The following is a 17,529-nucleotide window of genomic DNA, read 5'->3' as shown; positions in this document are numbered from 1 at the left end:
AAAATAAAATAAATATTAAGTTGTGGGGTTATTTTGTGTAGAAATATATTTGTTATTTGATGAAGAGATATATTTGTTATTTTGTGTAGAAATATATATATTGTTTGGTGTAGAAATATATTTGTTATTTTGTGTAGAAATATATATATTATTTAGTGTAGAAATATATTTGTTATTTTGTGTGGAAATATATATGTTATCTGGTGTAGAAATATATTTATTATTCAATGAAAAGGTATATTTGTTATTTGGTGTTAAAATATTATATACATATATATTTTGATGAAATATGCTATTATTTGTTATATGGTGTATTATTATATATTTAGTGGAAGACTATATTTAGTAGAGAAATATTATTTATTAGAATATGAGGATTATTAGTGTGAGTGGATTTGGGGGTTAGAATAGAAAGGAGAATAAGTTGTTGAGCCTAAATAGATTTGGGAATAATATAGTACTATTATAAATAGAGAAGCTTAGGTTGGAAAGAGTTTACCATAAACCGCTTTTTGGAAAAGAGAAGAACAAGAAAGAAGAGAAGAGAAGAGAAGAGAAAAGTCAAGAGAAGAGGAGAAGACCTTAGAAAAGAAGAACGCTGCTGCTGATTCAGGAATTAATCTAAGGTGAGGTTGAGACTATCTTGCATTAATATTAAGTTGTTAAATCATTAGATTACATCTAACAAGTTGGGGAGAGTTTGTGAGAATTTGAGAATTAGGGTTTTGAGAGAGATTTGATGATTAGATGATGAAAACTTGTTGAATTGATGTAGAAATTGTGTACATACCTTAGATACTCCATAAGATGATTATTGGAAGTAGTTTTGAGGTTAGAACCATGAGATTAGGTGAAACTTGGAGAAAATCTGCATTCTGCCCGAATTTTGATATTAAAACTGGAATTGATTGGTGTGGAATTGGTCTTAGGTGTAAACACGAAAGTTGTAGGCATGGATGTTAGCTTTCTAATGCCGTTGGTCTCCCGTCAAAACGATATATAGAACTTGAGTTATGGTCAAATTACTGCACGTAGGTCACAGTGAATTTTTATGGACTTTCAGCACAACTTTTCCGAATTTAAAATGAAAACTGGTATTGATTGGTAGAGAATTGGTCTTAGGCGTAAACATGAAAGTTTTAGATAATTTTGTTAGCTTTCTATTGGCTTTGGTTTGACATGAAAATGATGTTTGGTCTGTGAGTTATGATGAAAATACTACATGGAGGTCTTAGCAAAATTGTACGGTGAGAGCATTCTCTGTTTCATGTTTTTGCATTTTGTTCATATGTTTCTGTTTTGAATTGATCTTTGTTGTAAACATGAAAGTTGTTGATATTTATGATATCTTTCCATTAGCTTTGGTTTGACATGAAAATAGGTTGTGGATAATTTATTATGTTTTTACAAAGATACATAGTGAATTATTGTCGATGTTTAAAGAGTGAATTATTGTCGATGTTTAAATACGATATTATATGAAGTTGTTTATGATTGATGAATATGATGTTTTAAGATGTTGTTTATTATCATTTGATATTGTTATATTATGATATGACATGAATTATTTATGTGATCCATATGTTGTCAAGATGCTAAGATGTTAAGATGTTAAGGCGTTAAGATGATAAGAGTTGTTAAGTCGTCGAGTCGTTATGAAGTCATCAAGTTGTTAAGATGTTATGTTGTCAAGATGTCAAGATGTTAGGATGTCATAGATGTTCATGATGTTGTTTAAGTTGTCAAGTTGTAGGAAGATTGAGTCCATTGCATACTCATTAAAGATGGGGGCTTGAGGCCCGGCAGCTTAATGCTCAAACTACGTTGGGGGCTTGAGGCCCGGCAGCTTTATGCTCACTTGTTGAAGATCCTATTTACGCTCAAATATTTTGGGGGCTTGATGTCCTGAATGGTACCACATGCATTTGCATATCAAGAAGTTTACGACGATTTAAGTTGTTAAGAGTTGCATTGTCAAGTTGAGTCGCATTGTCAAGTCAAGTGTCGAGTCGACTATGAAGTTGTTTAAGATTGAATATGAAGTGAATGATGAGTTTGATTAAGAATGTTGTTTATGTTTGATGATGATGTTTGATTATGATGATGATGTTGTTCATGTTTGATGATGATGTTTGATTTTGATGATGTTTGACGATGATGTTGTTCATGTTTGACGATGATGTTGTTTAGGATTGATGATGATGTTGATTATGATTTGTTTATGATGGTTGAATATGAAGTTGTTATGATAAGATGCTATGTGATTTATGATATGCTGATATTTGAATATGATAAGATGTTATACGTTTACTAATGATGATGTATGATGATTCCTCGTGATTATATTTAAGATGGATTGTTTGTGATTATGTTTATGGTTGATATATAATGTTATGGGATGGTTATGATTAGTACTTGATGTTATATGATGATGTTTTATGTCTATGATTAAGATGTTATGATTACAAGGATATATGATAATGCTTATGACTAATATTTGTAGATATGTGATGATATTTATATGATGATATAATATGAAGTATATGACTAATGTAGGAAGAATAATGATACTAGTTAAGGAAGTTTAAGTTGCTAGATATGATTAATGAATTATAGGATTTTAAGTTGTTGAATGTACTTTATATGATTTATATGCTTTATATTATTGTTTGAGGAATCTCACCCCTCTGCTTGGAAATGTTGCTCTTCGTATAGGTAACTTGCAGGTAATCAAGATTAGAGGCGTCGTGAGTGGACTCCTCACATGTGTGTCTAGGTGCTCTGATACGTAACGGGATGGGACTTGACTTTACTTCTATTCCTTACGTATTGTTTTTATGAGAATTATAATGAAGTTGTCGGATTGAACAAATCATGATGTTTAGACTATTTATGAGACTATAGTGATGAGGCCTTGGTGCTAAAGACTATTTTTATGATGTTGAACTAATTCCGCTGCAAAGTTTAGAAATACTTATGTTGAATGATTTTTGAAGGATAAATTATTATTTATTCCATTTATGATTTTTAAGAAAAGAATGTGACATTCCGTTTTATGTTGAAAAACTCTGATTTATTTATGAAATTTTTACGTTGGGAAAACGGGGTGTTACAATTGGTATCAGAGCAGGTTGGTCCGTCCAGCCAAGTAGATGAGTCGTTGTGTCGTGTCGTCATGTTTTCTAGTTAGTAGTTATGTTTTTTTTTATGTGATCATGTTTAACTGACCAACTTGATGTAGTTTTTGTGTTTTGTTTGATGAAGTAATGACTAAACTTATTTTTTATTGTGCTTGAATTTCGAGGACGAAATTCCTTTAAGTTGGGCACTACAAGAAATTTGCCATATAGCAACGGTCACTTTTAGCAACTGCAGAAAAAAGAGTTGCTATAGATAAAATTTAGCAACTGATATTTCATTACCCCGTTGCTATAGGTTAAGAATTAAGAATGAAAAAGAGCCAAACATTTTCACACATAACAAAACTAAAAGAAAAAACAAAAAATAACAAACCTAACACCCTCTCCTCTTCTCTCTCTCTCTCTCTCTCTCTCTCTCTCTCTCGTATTCTCCATTCCTTCCTTCACCAAATCACTCTAACTTTTAATCTTATGTTGCATGCCTCAATTTCTTTTCAATTCCTTCAATTTAAGTCAAGAGAAATACATGGGTGCTTCCATTTTCCCTTCCCTCTCTCTCTCGTTGAAGCTTTTCTTTTCTTCCCAAATTATGTTTTGGTCCATTGAATGCATCACTGCCCTCTATCTCTTCTCACAATCGAAGCCCACATCATTGAGTTTGACGATGGAAGAAGATCGAAGAACTGGGAGGGTATGGTTCTCTCTCCTCTCCCTAAACGTTTTTCTCCGGTGAATTCATCTACCTCCGGTGCAGCTCCGGTGGCCGTTTTTTCACCGTTGTCTTCGATTATCTTCGTCGTTTCACATGCGAATCTTGCCTCCATCATCTGCATCACTTCTCTCCGCGGGTTTTCTGCGTCTTAGTGTTTGGCGGTGGTGGTTTTAGCTCTCCTGTGTGGTGGCGCTTGGTTCTTGAAGTGGTTACGGTTGTCTCTTTCCTTGGCCGTGCTTAGCTTCTATGGAGACGGTGGTACCTACGGCGGCGAAATCGTCGGATTCTGGTAAATCCTTTGCTCAAGCTCTATCTTGTTCCGGTGACCTTCAATTGACTAAATTACCACCCAAAATTGTGATGGGAACATCGGTGCGTGTCAAAATTTCGCAAGCCGAGTATGAATTTGGTGTTGCTGCGTGTAAGCGCAACCTCCATGGCAGAGTCACTCTGCACAAGGGGGATCCTCCATTGACAACACTTTCATTGAAACAGAAGCTTTCTGGATTGTGGCCTGGTCTGCACAATTGGAATCTTACACCTCTTGGTAAGGGTATTTTCGAGTTTAACTTCAGTCCAGTTGAAGATATGGAAAGAGGCATGGTAAGCCAAATTTCCCTCTTTTCACTCCTTGTACTAGCTGAACCTTTGAAACTTTTTCCCTAACTTATCCTTTCTCTCTTTCTGTTAGACATGTGTCGCTGCTTGTGCAAATTATGAACTGTTGTAAGTTGTTTTAGTGTTAGAAGCAAGAGGTAGAAATTTGAACATAAGCTGAACCTTGGGTATAGGAGTGTGAGCTTCATGTGTAGTGATAAGCTGTTTTGACATGGAAGTTGTGTAAAAGAATCGAAGGTTTGATTTAAGTTGTTACTTGTGTGTTCTGGTGTGGTTTTGGCATGTTTGTTTTGTTAGGAGAAAGAGTTGCAACATAGGAGTGAAGTTTATCTAGAGATTGAAGCATAAGCTGTTTGCATAAGCTGCCATAAGTGATTATTGGAAGTAACATGTTAGAATTGTTGTATGAGTAGTTTGGAAACTGTGTATACATGTTTTATTTTGCTGCTATAGAATTTGAGCTGAAATTGAATAAGCTAGAAGCCAAAAGCCTAAAGCTGTTTTGGGGTAAGTTAGAAGTTGTTGTGATTGCTGTTTGGACAGATTCTGTTTTTGGGTCATATCGTTTACTGTGCTAATAAGAATCCCCTTCAATTATGGGATTTATGGACTCTACAATAAATTCCCTTCAATTCGGATATAAGTTTCGTATGTTTTGGATCTGAAACGAATCCGAAAAATGCGTTTGAAGTTGGGTTATTGCTGCAGAAATTTGCTTACGGGTTTTTACGTAGATTTTGCGGATTAAGCTAAACTACGAGTTTTAGTTGATGGAGTGGTTCCAGAACTGAACCTATGAACTTGGTAAACTTGGGGAGAGTTTGGATCGAAGGTTGGACCAAAATTGGAACTTGAAGAAGCTTCGAAATCAAGTAACTCTTGGACAAGAGGATTTTGTTTTACTGAGGTGAGTTCCTTTTAGCTTAAACCTTTCTAATATGCACAATGCACATAAAGTTGAACCTTAAACCTTTTTGTTTACCAATATTATTTCTTGTTGATGCATAATATTTGCTTTTCTGCAAAGATGTGGTGCTTATCATTTCAGTTAGATTTAGGAGAGTAGTTATTTTTGAGGTTTTCTTATTAATCTCTCACATCAATTCTAGTCCACTTTACAAGCTAGATAGGTTAGCGTTGCCTTACAACTATCCTTCTCACAGCATTGGTCTCATGCTTCTTGCTGGAGATATTTTTCAATGATCCGTGGATTTGGCTTCTTCACTTGAGTTTTTGTCCCGACAAATAATTATTAGCCCTGATCTATAAATTGAATTTATATGCTGGTTAGAATATTGATGTCAGACTTTCTTGACATTGTGAAATAAACTGCAATGCAGATGGATGTGTACATTGAAAGTGTAATGATAAACGTTACCATAGTTCCTTGGTTCATCTCTATAACATTTTAAAATAATTATAGACATATTTTTACTGTATTTGCTAACATGGATTCCAATGTATCCATCAATTTATGTCAAGCTAACTAGCTTTATTGTGTACACAATTTCTCTCATGGCTTCATTTGCGGGTAATATGATCCTTACACTTTGATATGTGTATATTGGTTGATGCTCACAGTTGAGGGATGCTATTGATCCAAAGCGGCACTACAAGAAGAGTGGTTCAAAATCAAAGGCTCTTCCAAAGTACTTTCAGGCAAGTTCAGAGTTGTTGAGCGTCCCACCAAAATTTGATTTCTGTTCAACATCTTTTAACGTTTTTGTTGTGATTTGAATATGATCAGGTGGGAACAATGGTAGGTTCTCCACTTGACTACTACTCAGGCAGATTAACAAATCGTGAGAGGAAAGAATCAATTGCAGACGAGTTGCTTTCCGATCAAAACTTTTCAGCTTACAGGTAAGATAGACATTTGAAAACATATTTGCCTGGTTAAGTTTGAAAGAGCATGCAATGCATCCATTCTGTATGCGCTTGTTCTAGCTAGCCTTCATTTGAGTGAATTGATATTGGAAATCCCCATTAGAGTTTGGTATTATTGTTTTATTTTTGCTACAGTCCTTCTGCTAAACAAGTGTATGGTATGAAAATATGCTCATAATAATTTGGCAGTAGCTAGAGTTCTGTAGGTGCAATTGCAACTGATATGTAATTAAAAATTATGTGACCACTTTGATAGCTCATGTTTCATTAGTTACTCAACAACTTCAATGTTGGCTAAAGTAGTTTCCAAGATCAAATATTATGCATCAACAGGAAATAATATTGGTAAACAAAAAGGTTTAAGGTTCAACTTTATGTGCATTGTGCATATTAGAAAGGTTTAAGCTAAAATAATCACTTTTGTAATCTCTTTTTTAAGCAAAATAATTACTTAACACATCTCTATATGTGTAGAAATTCTTTGGGTTTGATCCTCCTATGAATGAGACTACAAGAGAATATCTAAAATATGAGATGAATATGAAGTGGAAACAATGGAAATGTTCTATAAAAGAAAAGACATTTGACGCAAGTAAAACGGAAGAAGAAGTTGCATCCGCTAAACTAGATTCTCGAGTTGATCGAAGTCAATATCGTGAATTGGTTCATCATTGGTTTTCTGTAGAGGCACAAGTAAGTCGAATTTAAAAGAGATATTGTCATATTATAAAAATATTCAAACTTGATTCCTTCTTTCGACTAACATTATGTTGTATCAATTGTAGAAAGAAAGTAAAATGAATAGTCAGAATCGTAAAAGATACAAAGATATTCATTGCATGGGTACAAAAAGTCTCCCAAAATTGATCAATGAGAAGGTTAGTTAATATTTGAACTTATAATTGAATAAATTGTATTTATGAAACAAATTACTTATAATTTCATTTGTTTGGTATTAGAAAGAAAAAGCCAAAGGAGTGTCGCCCACACGCAAGGAGATTTACATTGATACACGTACCCGTAAAGATGGTTCAATTGTTAATGTACATGCTGCAAGATTTATTGTAAGACTTTCTTTCGTTCATACCTTTTTTGATTCTATAACTTATACTGAAACGATATGTTAAATCAATGAAATTGGATCCTCGGCTGTTGTATAAACTTGAATGTTGTATAAAATTGAATTATGACCGCAAGAATTGAATCTGGTTCAATTGTTCTGTTTTAATTGTTCCCTTTGAATGATTTTTATGATGCCATTCGGGTGGGGAATTTTGTTATTTATATTGGTCTCATTTCAGATTGTCTTGTCATGATGCTGTGTGTTTTTATTGTTGGTAAAATTGAACTAGTTGTTACAAATAACTGATATATTCAAATGAGCGGTCCCCAATTCGAATGACCATCCACAACCATTACTTTGATCCTGCTTATTCTTTTTTAATTGTTCTGGTTCAGTTGTTATAATTTAATTATGTTCTGAATTTTGTTTTAAATTAATGAACTCTGTTTTGAATTCTGTTCTGAATTATGTTCAATTGTTCTATTTTAATAATTCTGTTCTAATCATGACATAAAAGTGACCCTTTTCAATTGTTTTGATTGTCATCTTAATGAATTCTATTTTAAAATGTATTCTTATAATCTATATATCTTATAATTTTTCAGGAAGAACTAAACAAACATAGTAATGAGGCAGAAACTTCTCAATCGGTTGAGACACAAAGTCATATGCCTTGGAAGAATGACATTTATTCCCGAGTAAAAGGAGCTGAAAAGAGGGGACATGTGCGTTGTATAGGCAATATTCCCAAACCTAAGAAATCAAAAGCTTCTTTGTCTGAAAATCAAGAATTGAGGGATGAACTTAAGAAAATGCGTTTATGGCAAATATTATGTCAGTGATACAAAATCGATTATCTCAAGAAGATTTGAATGATAATTTACAAGCTGCAAAACAGGTATATTATATAATTGATATTTTACTTTTCGAGTTCAGATTTTGAATATTATGATAACATGAATTAAGTAGAGTTTGTAACATATTTTCTTTTTATTTTTAATAGGCCACAGATGGTGCTAGTGCTCCAAACCAGATAAATTCTTCAAGTCGATGCAGTGATGAAGATGGAAGAGAGGAAAATTAGAAATTGTTTATATCTTGGATATGTTTATGGTCATCTAGTTTTTTTTTTTTTTAACGTAGTATCTATTTTTGTGTTGGTTATTATATAAAATTGACATTATTTTGTTATTTTGATATTTTTGTAAGACTTACTACTTTGATCATATAATTAAATTTTTTTTTATGTTACCTTCAATTTTGTGTAGTGCAATAAAAAAGTATTGCCGAATATATTATTTTTTTTGGTCAGGAATTATTGTGAAAATTTTATTATTATTAAAAAATATTTATATTAGGGTGAATTTTATTAAAAAAAAAAAAAGAGAGAACCTATAGCAACAGACAGTTTGGTTCTATACCAACGGATATGGAGGTTGACTAAAGCTATTTAATAGGTGTAAAATGCCGTTGCTATAGCTCCGAAATCTATAGCATCAAGCTAATTTTCCGTTGGTATAAGCTATTGGGACGGCATTCTTGCCGTTGGTATAAGCATAGTATCCTAGACGGTAGCAGGTGGGCGTTGGTATAGGTTTTATAACCTATAGCAACGGCTTTTGAGACCTTTACCAACGGTTTCTGCCGTTGCTAAATGGCAAGTTTCTTGTAGTGGGGGAGAGTTGTAACGCCCTCCTTTTTATTTAATTATTTTAAATGAGTTTTAGAATATATTTATATGATTAGTGTGATTTATAAGATTTATGTGATTTATATGATTTTAGAGAAATTTATGAGACGTTGTGACTTATTTTATTGTTTAATAAAATAAGATTCGAGTGGATTATTAGTGTGAGTGGATTTGGGGGTTAGAATAGAAAGGAGAATAAGTTGTTGGGCCTAAATAGATTTGGGAAGAATATTTTAGTATTATAAATAGAGAAGCTTAGGTTGGAAAGAGTTTACCTTAAACCGCTTTTTGGAAAAGAGAAGAACAAGAAAGAAGAGTAGAGAAGAGAAAAGTCAAGAGAAGAGGAGAAGACCTTAGGAAAGAAGAACGCTGTTGTTGATTCAGGAATTAATCTAAGGTGAGGGTGAGACTATCTTGCATTAATATTAAGTTGTTAAATCATTAGATTACATCTAACAAGTTGGGGAGAGTTTGTGAGAATTTGAGAATTAGGGTTTTGAGAGAGATTTGATGATTAGATGATGAAAACTTGTTGAATTGATGTAGAAATTGTGTACATACCTTAGATACTCCATAAGATGATTATTGGAAGTAGTTTTGAGGTTAGAACCATGAGATTAGGTGAAACTTGGAGAAAATCTGCATTCTGCCCGAATTTTGATATTAAAACTGGTATTGATCGGTGCGGAACTGGTCTTAGGTGTAAAAATGAAAGTTGTAGGTATGGATGTTAGCTTTCTAATGCCATTGGTCTCACGTCAAAACGATATATAGAACTTGAGTTATGGTCAAATTACTGCACGTAGGTCACAGTGAATTTTTATGGACTTTCAACATAACTTTTCTGAAATTAAATTGAAAACTGGTATTGATCAGTACAGAATTGGTCTTAGGCGTAAACATAAAACTTTTAGATAAATTTGTTAGCTTTCTAGTGGCTTTGGTTTTACGTGAAAATGATGTTTGGTCTGTGAGTTATGATGAAAATACTACAGGGAGGTCTTAGCAAAATTGTACGGTGACAGCATTCTCTGTTTCATGTTTTTGCATTTTGTTCATATGTTTTTGTTTTGAATTGATCTTTGTTGTAAACATGAAAGTTGTTGATATTTGTGATATCTTTCCAGTAGCTTTGGTTTGACATGAAAATATATTGTGGATAATTTATTATGTTTTTACAAAGATACATAGTGAATTATTGTCGATGTTTAAATACGATGTTATATGAAGTTGTGTATGATTGATGAATATGATGTTTTAAGATGTTGTTTATTATCATTTGATATTGTTATATTATGATATGACATGAATTATTTATGTGATCCATATGTTGTCAAGATGCTAAGATGTTAAGATGTTAAGGCGTTAAGATGATAAGAGTTGTTAAGTCGTCGAGTTGTTATGAAGTCATCAAGTTGTTAAGATGTTATGTTGTCAAGATGTCAAGATGTTAGGATGTCATAGATGTTCATGATGTTGTTTAAGTTGTCAAGTTGTAGGAAGATTGAGTCCATTGCATACTCATTAAAGATGGGGGCTTGAGGCCCGGCAGCTTAATGCTCAAATTACGTTGGGGGCTTGAGGCCCGGCAGCTTTATGCTCACTTGTTGAAGAGCCTATTTACGCTCATATATGTTGGGGCTTGATGCCCTGAATGGTACCACATGCATTTGCATATCAAGAAGTTTACGACGATTTAAGTTGTCAAGAGTTGCATTGTCAAGTTGAGTCGCATTGTCAAGTCAAGTGTCAAGTCGGCTATGAAGTTGTTTAAGATTGAATATGAAGTGAATGATGAGTTTGATTAAGAATGTTGTTTATGTTTGATTATGATGATGATGTTTGACGATGATGTTGTTCATGTTTGACGATGATGATGTTTGATTTTGATGATGATGTTTGATGATGATGTTGTTCATGTTTGACGATGATGTTGTTTAGGATTGATGATGATGTTGATTATGATTTGTTTATGATGGTTGAATATGAAGTTATTATGATAAGATGCTATGTGATTTATGATATGCTGATATGTGAATATGATAAGATGTTATACGTTTACTAATGATGATGTATGATGATTCCTCGTGATTATATTTAAGATGGATTGTTTGTGATTATGTTTATGGTTGATATATAATGTTATGAGATGGATATGATTAGTACTTGATGTTATATGATGATGTTTATGTCTATGATTAAGATGTTATGATTACAAGGATATATGATAATGCTTATGACTAATATTTGCAGATATGTGATGATATTTATATGATGATATAATATGAAGTATATGACTAATGTAGGAAGAATAATGATACTAGTTAAGGAAGTTTAAGTTGCTAGATATGATTAATGAATTATAGGATGTTTAAGTTGTTGAATGTACTTTATATGATTTATATGCTTTATATTATTGTTTGAGAAATCTCACCCCTCTGCTTGGAAATGTTGCTCTTCGTATGGGTAACTTGCAGGTAATCAAGATTAGAGGCGTCGTGAGTGGACTCCTCACATGTGTGTCTAGGTGCTCTGATACGTAACGAGATGGGACTTGACTTTACTTCTATTCCTTACGTATTGTTTTTATGAGAATTATAATGAAGTTGTCGGATTGAACAAATCATGATGTTTAGACTATCTATGAGACTATAGTGATGAGGCCTTGGTGCCAAAGACTATTTTTATGATGTTGAACTAATTCCGCTGCAAAGTTTAGAAATACTTATGTTGAATGATTTTTGAAGGATAAATTATTATTTATTCCATTTATGATTTTTAAGAAAAGAATGTGACATTCCGTTTTATGTTGAAAAACTCTGATTTATTTATGAAATTTTTACGTTGGGAAAACGGGGTGTTACAAGCCTCAAAGGGAAGGAATAAGTTGTTGATGGTAGAGGATTTCTAGGTATGAGTGATGGGGTTAATAAGGTCTTTTACAAAAGTGTAGTCAGTGGTAGTAGGTTTTGGGGTCCAGACTTTGAACCCATGTTGATTGGGTAGCCAGTTATCTGTCCAAATGTTGACCTGAGACGCATCTCCAATCAGCCAGTAGCTACCTTTGATAAGTAATTGTCTAGATTTTAGGATACTTCTCCAAGTGTAACTCATGTTAGAAGTTGATTTTGCTTGAAGAAAGGTGCCTTTAGGGTGATACTTTGCTTTAAACATTCTAGCAACCAGAGACTGCTCATTAGTAATGAGTCTCCACCACTGGTGGGGGAAAACGCGTTGAAGTGAACGCGTTTTTAAAGCTATAATTGGCAGGTCCATCAATGCAATATTCATTTTTCTCCTAACAAGTTGAAGTGAACAAAAAAAATCTTCTCTAGCGTCAGAGGGAAGTAAGTAATATAGACCGTTTCATTTTTGATTTGGCATTATACTTGCAAAAAAGTACGGTAAGGATGCTAGGATTCTAGGGTTTAGACTGATGATTAGATACCTTGAGAATGCTCTCAAGAGTGGTATTTATAGCCTGCTATGGGCTTGGGTTTCTGTTGCTTGGTTCCCAAGCAACAGGGGTATTTGTGTATTTTAGGCGGTTTCAAGAGGTTTCTAGAAGCTTAGAAGGGCAGTGCTTTAAGGCAAGCGCGCCAAAGTCTCAGGAACCATTTCAGAGGGAGACTGAGCCTTTCTGGAGGCCTTAGAGCCTTTCTAGAGGCCTTAGGGCCTTTCTGGAGGGCTTCGAGCCTTTCTGGAGGGCTTCTAAGCCTTTAGGAATATTATGATGGTTCACAGCCCCCAAGCACGAGTCTGAGGACAAGGCGAAATGATGACAACATGGGACTGGACCTTCTGGAGGTCGTCAAGTCTTTAGGAATATTATGACGGTTCACAGCCCCCCAAGCACGAATCTTGGGACAAGGCAAAGTGTTTGAATTGTTTAATGCTTTGTTTTTAGTATATATGTGTCTTTGGGCGTTCGCGCCCGAACTTGGAGAGTCCCCCTAGGGTGATTTTACGTTTTCTTACAAAACCCCAGGGAGTATATATTCGTATTGTTTTATAGGTCGACCACTCACAGCCCCCCAAGCACGAGTCTTGGGACAAGGCGAAGTGATGACGACATGGCGTCGCTTCGTGTGAGCCATTGGGCGGCGTTGTCCAAGAGATGTCGCCTATAAAAGGCGACGTATGCCTCCGCCACGTTTCCTAATCCTACGACGTGTTCCAATGAGATGTGCCTGACACGCTTCTCGAGGCGACTTTCCACCCTTTTAAAACGCGTTTGTCCTTCCTTCATTTCTCATTTCTTCAACTCTCTTCGTTGGCTGTTCCTTTTGGTCCCTCTGTCTTCCATTCCATTTGCTCGTAGCTTTAAAGATCTGTCATCTTGTCCTTCTCAGGTATTCATCGATTTCTTATTCTCTCTTAATTTCGTCCTTTCGCTTTTTTTATGTTTGAGCGAACGCGATTCTAGGAGATGGTTTTGATTAGAGAGTGCGATGAGGAGGGGAAATTGGTTCAACCAACTGAGAGGAAAAAATGCCTGAGACATGCTATCGGTCCTGATGGGGTTATTAACTGGGATATTTATCACGAAGGGCTTCTTGGGGAGGAGTTGTTTAGTGATTTGTCTAGCGAATCTAGCGCTAATTTGGGTAGTGATAGTGACTGTGTGTTTCTGTATGCTACTTCAGGAACAAATCGTAAGGAGGACGAGAGCCAGGAAATTCGTCCATATCAGAAACCTTTGTTTGGATTAGTAGGAGGCGAATTGTCTTCTAGGTTAATAGGAATGGCTTCGTTCGCCGAAGAAGTGTTGGTAGAGGAGTCATTGTATGTCGACGTGTCCGCCGTAGATTCTTTTCGGAGAAGTTTGACATCTCTGCCACTGGGCGAGAAGAGGATGTAATGTTGCTATCCTGTGATCTGGACGAGCGTGCGTGTGATCAAGAGATGGCGGGCGAGGGTGACGAATCTTATTTCGTGTATACCACCGTCTTGGAAGAATTCGGCGTGAAAACCCCTTTCACGCCCTTTGAGATGGATGTGCTGAAGATCCTTAATGTGGCGCCCACGCAGATACGTCCCAACAGTTGGGCTTTTATCTGTGGTTTTTAAATTCTTTGTAAGTCTCTGGGTCTTGAACCTTCTGTTGCTGTCTTCTTCCAATTCTATGGTACTCGAGATGTTAACAAGGGAACATGGATTGCTATTTCTGCCCACTCTAGGAAAAGGCTCTTTCCCACTTATGCATGTAATTTCAAAAAGGAATGGCGTGATACCTTCGTTAGGGTACAGGGGGCGCCGGAGTGTTCCACGTCTTCTGTTCTGGTGGATGGAGAACCGAGGTTTCCCCTTAGATGGACGGGCGCCCCTCTGGCGGTGAGAGGGTATGAACTAGGGGTATTCAAAACCGAACCAACCCAATAGAAAAACCGCAAACCAAACCAATCCAAACCGAAACCGCAAAAAACCGCACTTGGTTCGGATGAATTCAGATTACTTTTGCACTAAACTGCGCGGTTCAGTTCGGTTTGCGGTTTGCATCTCAGCAACCGAACCAAACCAATTACATAGCTCAAGAATAATCTCTTTTGATTCGATTTTTCCATTGTTGCACCATCAGGTTTGTTATACCCTAATTTTGGACCTAAAAATACTTGTTCAAAATTTTCTTTCATCTTTGATATATGTCTATTATTCTTGAAGAATTGCCAATTTGCTATTGTTTACACTGATATCTTAACTTAGCTCTACTTTATCTCTCAACTTAGCTTTACAAATCTTTTCAACTGTGTATTTGTCCATGTTTTCTTGCATTTCAAGTCATCCAAAACTTTTTCTTGCATTTCAAGTCATTTGAATTTGTCTCTAATCAATTGCATATTTCTCTGCATTTTATTTCAATATTATTTGCAAAATTCATGAAGAAGGGTATTTTAGTCATTTCCTGCATTCAAACTCATTTTAGTCTTTGAAAATTATTTGAGTCTTTTCATTTGGTCTGTATGAGTCTTTGTTTTAATTCTATGTTAAAATCCATTTCCAAAAATTACGTTTGAAGCCATTTTGAGTCAGTTTAGCCCCTAGGGGCATTTTAGTCATTTCCCATGTTAAAATTCCTTTCAAATCTTGAGAAATTGTCTTTGAGTCATTTCAATTGGTTTAATGAAGTCTTTGATTCAATTCTTGTCAAAATCCCTTTTAAAAAGATTGCATCTGAGTCATTTTGAGTCAGTTTAGCCCCTAGGGGCATTTTAGTCATTTCCAGTGTTAGAACTCTGTTCAATCTCTAAAATTTGTCTCTGAGTCTTTTCAGTTTGTCTGAATAAACTCTTGCTTTAATTCCCTGTTAAAAAAACCATTTTAAAGTTGCATTTGAGTCATTTTGAGTCATTTTAGTCCCTAGGGGCATTTTGGTCAGTTCACACGAAATTTTGGCAGAGAGAGGTTACTTTAAAGTACCTCATTTATGTAATTTGTTCGTTTTAGTCCTTTGGTTGATTTTATTTTTGTTTCACTTTACGTTTATTTCAAATTGCATTTTTTAATTCAATTTTATTAATTTTTGCATTTTTAGTCCTTTTGTATTATTTTGCATTTTGGTCCTTCTTTCTTATTATTTTGCAGATCAGTCCACTTGTCCAAGTCATTAGTCCAGGCCAGGTGGCGCGTGCTCATTGGTCCAAGGCTTACTGCATCAGCTATAAAGCTGACACATCATAGTCAAAGGGTCAAAGGCCATTCATTCAGTGACAACTCATCAAAAACACCTTCACAATTTCTCTCTCCACCAAAACAGATCAAAAACCCAGAAAAATGATGAATACGTTGAAGTTAGCACAAGATCAAATCAAATTCAAACAGAAACAGGTTCATCAAGATTGAACCAAAGTCATCAAAACCGAATCAAAACGTTCAACAAAATCAAATCAAATCCCAATTCGAGCCAATCCAAAACCCTAGGGTTTCGAATCGAACATCAAAGTGGAAATCAACAGCGAAAGGATCTTGAAGCTACGAATCACGCAGCAAAAATCCAACAAAATTCAGTTTCGCATCAAGATTGTCCAAAGGAACGAAAGAGAAGGAACGAAAGTGGAAGAACGAACAACAACAACAACTGTTCGTAGCATCTCCAAACCGAACAGAGAAGAGGTAACTCGTCTTCTTTCTTTCGTTTTTTTTTTGTTCAAAGCCGTAGGGTAAACGCGTAGATCTATCGCCAATCCTTCTTCTTCCTTCGAAATCAAGTCTGGATTTGTAAAGAACATGAAAAAGGATTCCAAAAACTGTAAAAAAAATTCGAAAGTCATGGAGTTATTAAGCTCGCCAGACTGGATTTCGTCGGAGACGAAGAAGAAGAGAGCTTCTCTCTCTTCTCTGCATGTTAAGAGAGAGAAAGTGAAGGGTGTTATGAAGCTTTGAACCGGTTTGTGATTATATAGGGGGTGAACCGGACCGGTTCACGTGAACCAGTCTGGTTCACCTCTGGTTTGTTTTTCTTGCATTTCTGACCGTGGATCTGAGTCTTGATCATGTGGCTGTAAGTTCTTGCGTGTTTTGGGCCTTGGACCTGATTTTTTTTGAGTTTTTTGCTGTATTACCTGCTAAATACACCACTATTCAATGCTGTTTACACCATTATTTTTACTAAAAATCCTAAAAAATGCCTAAAAAATTTTCAACATCTTCTTGTTATTTTTGTTAAATGTTGATGTGTTTTAAATGTTAATTTTGATAACAAGTACATGAAAATATTGTGTTCTTTGGGTGATTCAATACTTTTGTTAATTGTGTTAAAAACTTTACTAAATACCTCTAAAAGTTTTGTGAACAACTCTTGTGTTTGACTTGGATGCTTAAAACTGGTTCCTCATAGTGTTTTGACATGGTAAAAAGTGGATAGAAATATGGGGGAATGTGTTTGTGAAATTTTGGTGTCTTTAGTCAAATATTTGTGAAGTTTTTGTATAATTGGATCCCAATACTTGATCTCATGATGATTGGTACTTAGTGAATCAATTTTGTGGTATGTTTGTCCCTAGTTTAGTGTATTTGGTACTACTTGTGATGTGTGGTGTTAGTTTCTTGTTTTACAAGTCATATAAATATTTGTTTGTGAAAGTAAAATGCCAAATATGTCTAAAACATATCATGATTCTTGACTTGAGTGTATTGATAGACGTTTGGCAAGTGCACCAAATACTATCGAAGTAGTAAAAATATCGATCCCACGAGGACTGTTTTTAACTTCAATAATTCAATTTCGTTATATAATTAGGATGTGTAAAGTTTATTTTGTTTTGCCACTAGGCAGAAGATTTGGTTTGATTTTATGAAATCAAATAAAAGAAATCAGATTTGATTAAGAAAATATGAGAGAAAGATGAGATCAGATCCGTCGAATCCTCTAAGTTCCCCTAATTGGTCTACTGCACCTATTTGTTATGAACCCTCTTCTAGT

At 35.0% G+C, this 17,529-nt stretch overlaps 1 pseudogene across 1 annotated transcript; it reads left to right on the top strand.

The window, feature by feature from the left end:
- Positions 1-5,918: 5,918 nt before the first annotated feature.
- Positions 5,919-8,676, top strand: LOC146903729 (uncharacterized; annotated as a pseudogene). The gene is made up of 9 exons (XR_015018458.1): positions 5,919-5,930; positions 6,052-6,129; positions 6,218-6,333; positions 6,629-6,755; positions 6,832-7,050; positions 7,143-7,235; positions 7,317-7,421; positions 8,026-8,318; positions 8,424-8,676. The product of XR_015018458.1 is annotated as an uncharacterized LOC146903729 (transcript).
- The last annotated feature ends 8,853 nt before the right edge of the window (positions 8,677-17,529 follow it).

The sequence above is a fragment of the Medicago sativa genome, chromosome 7, assembly GCF_051527215.1.
Source record: "Medicago sativa cultivar Bolivia chromosome 7, Bolivia_mono, whole genome shotgun sequence".
Classification (NCBI taxonomy): domain Eukaryota; kingdom Viridiplantae; phylum Streptophyta; class Magnoliopsida; order Fabales; family Fabaceae; genus Medicago; species Medicago sativa.
The sequence above is the reverse complement of the archived record's forward strand: the minus strand, read 5'-3'. Positions and strand labels throughout refer to the sequence as shown.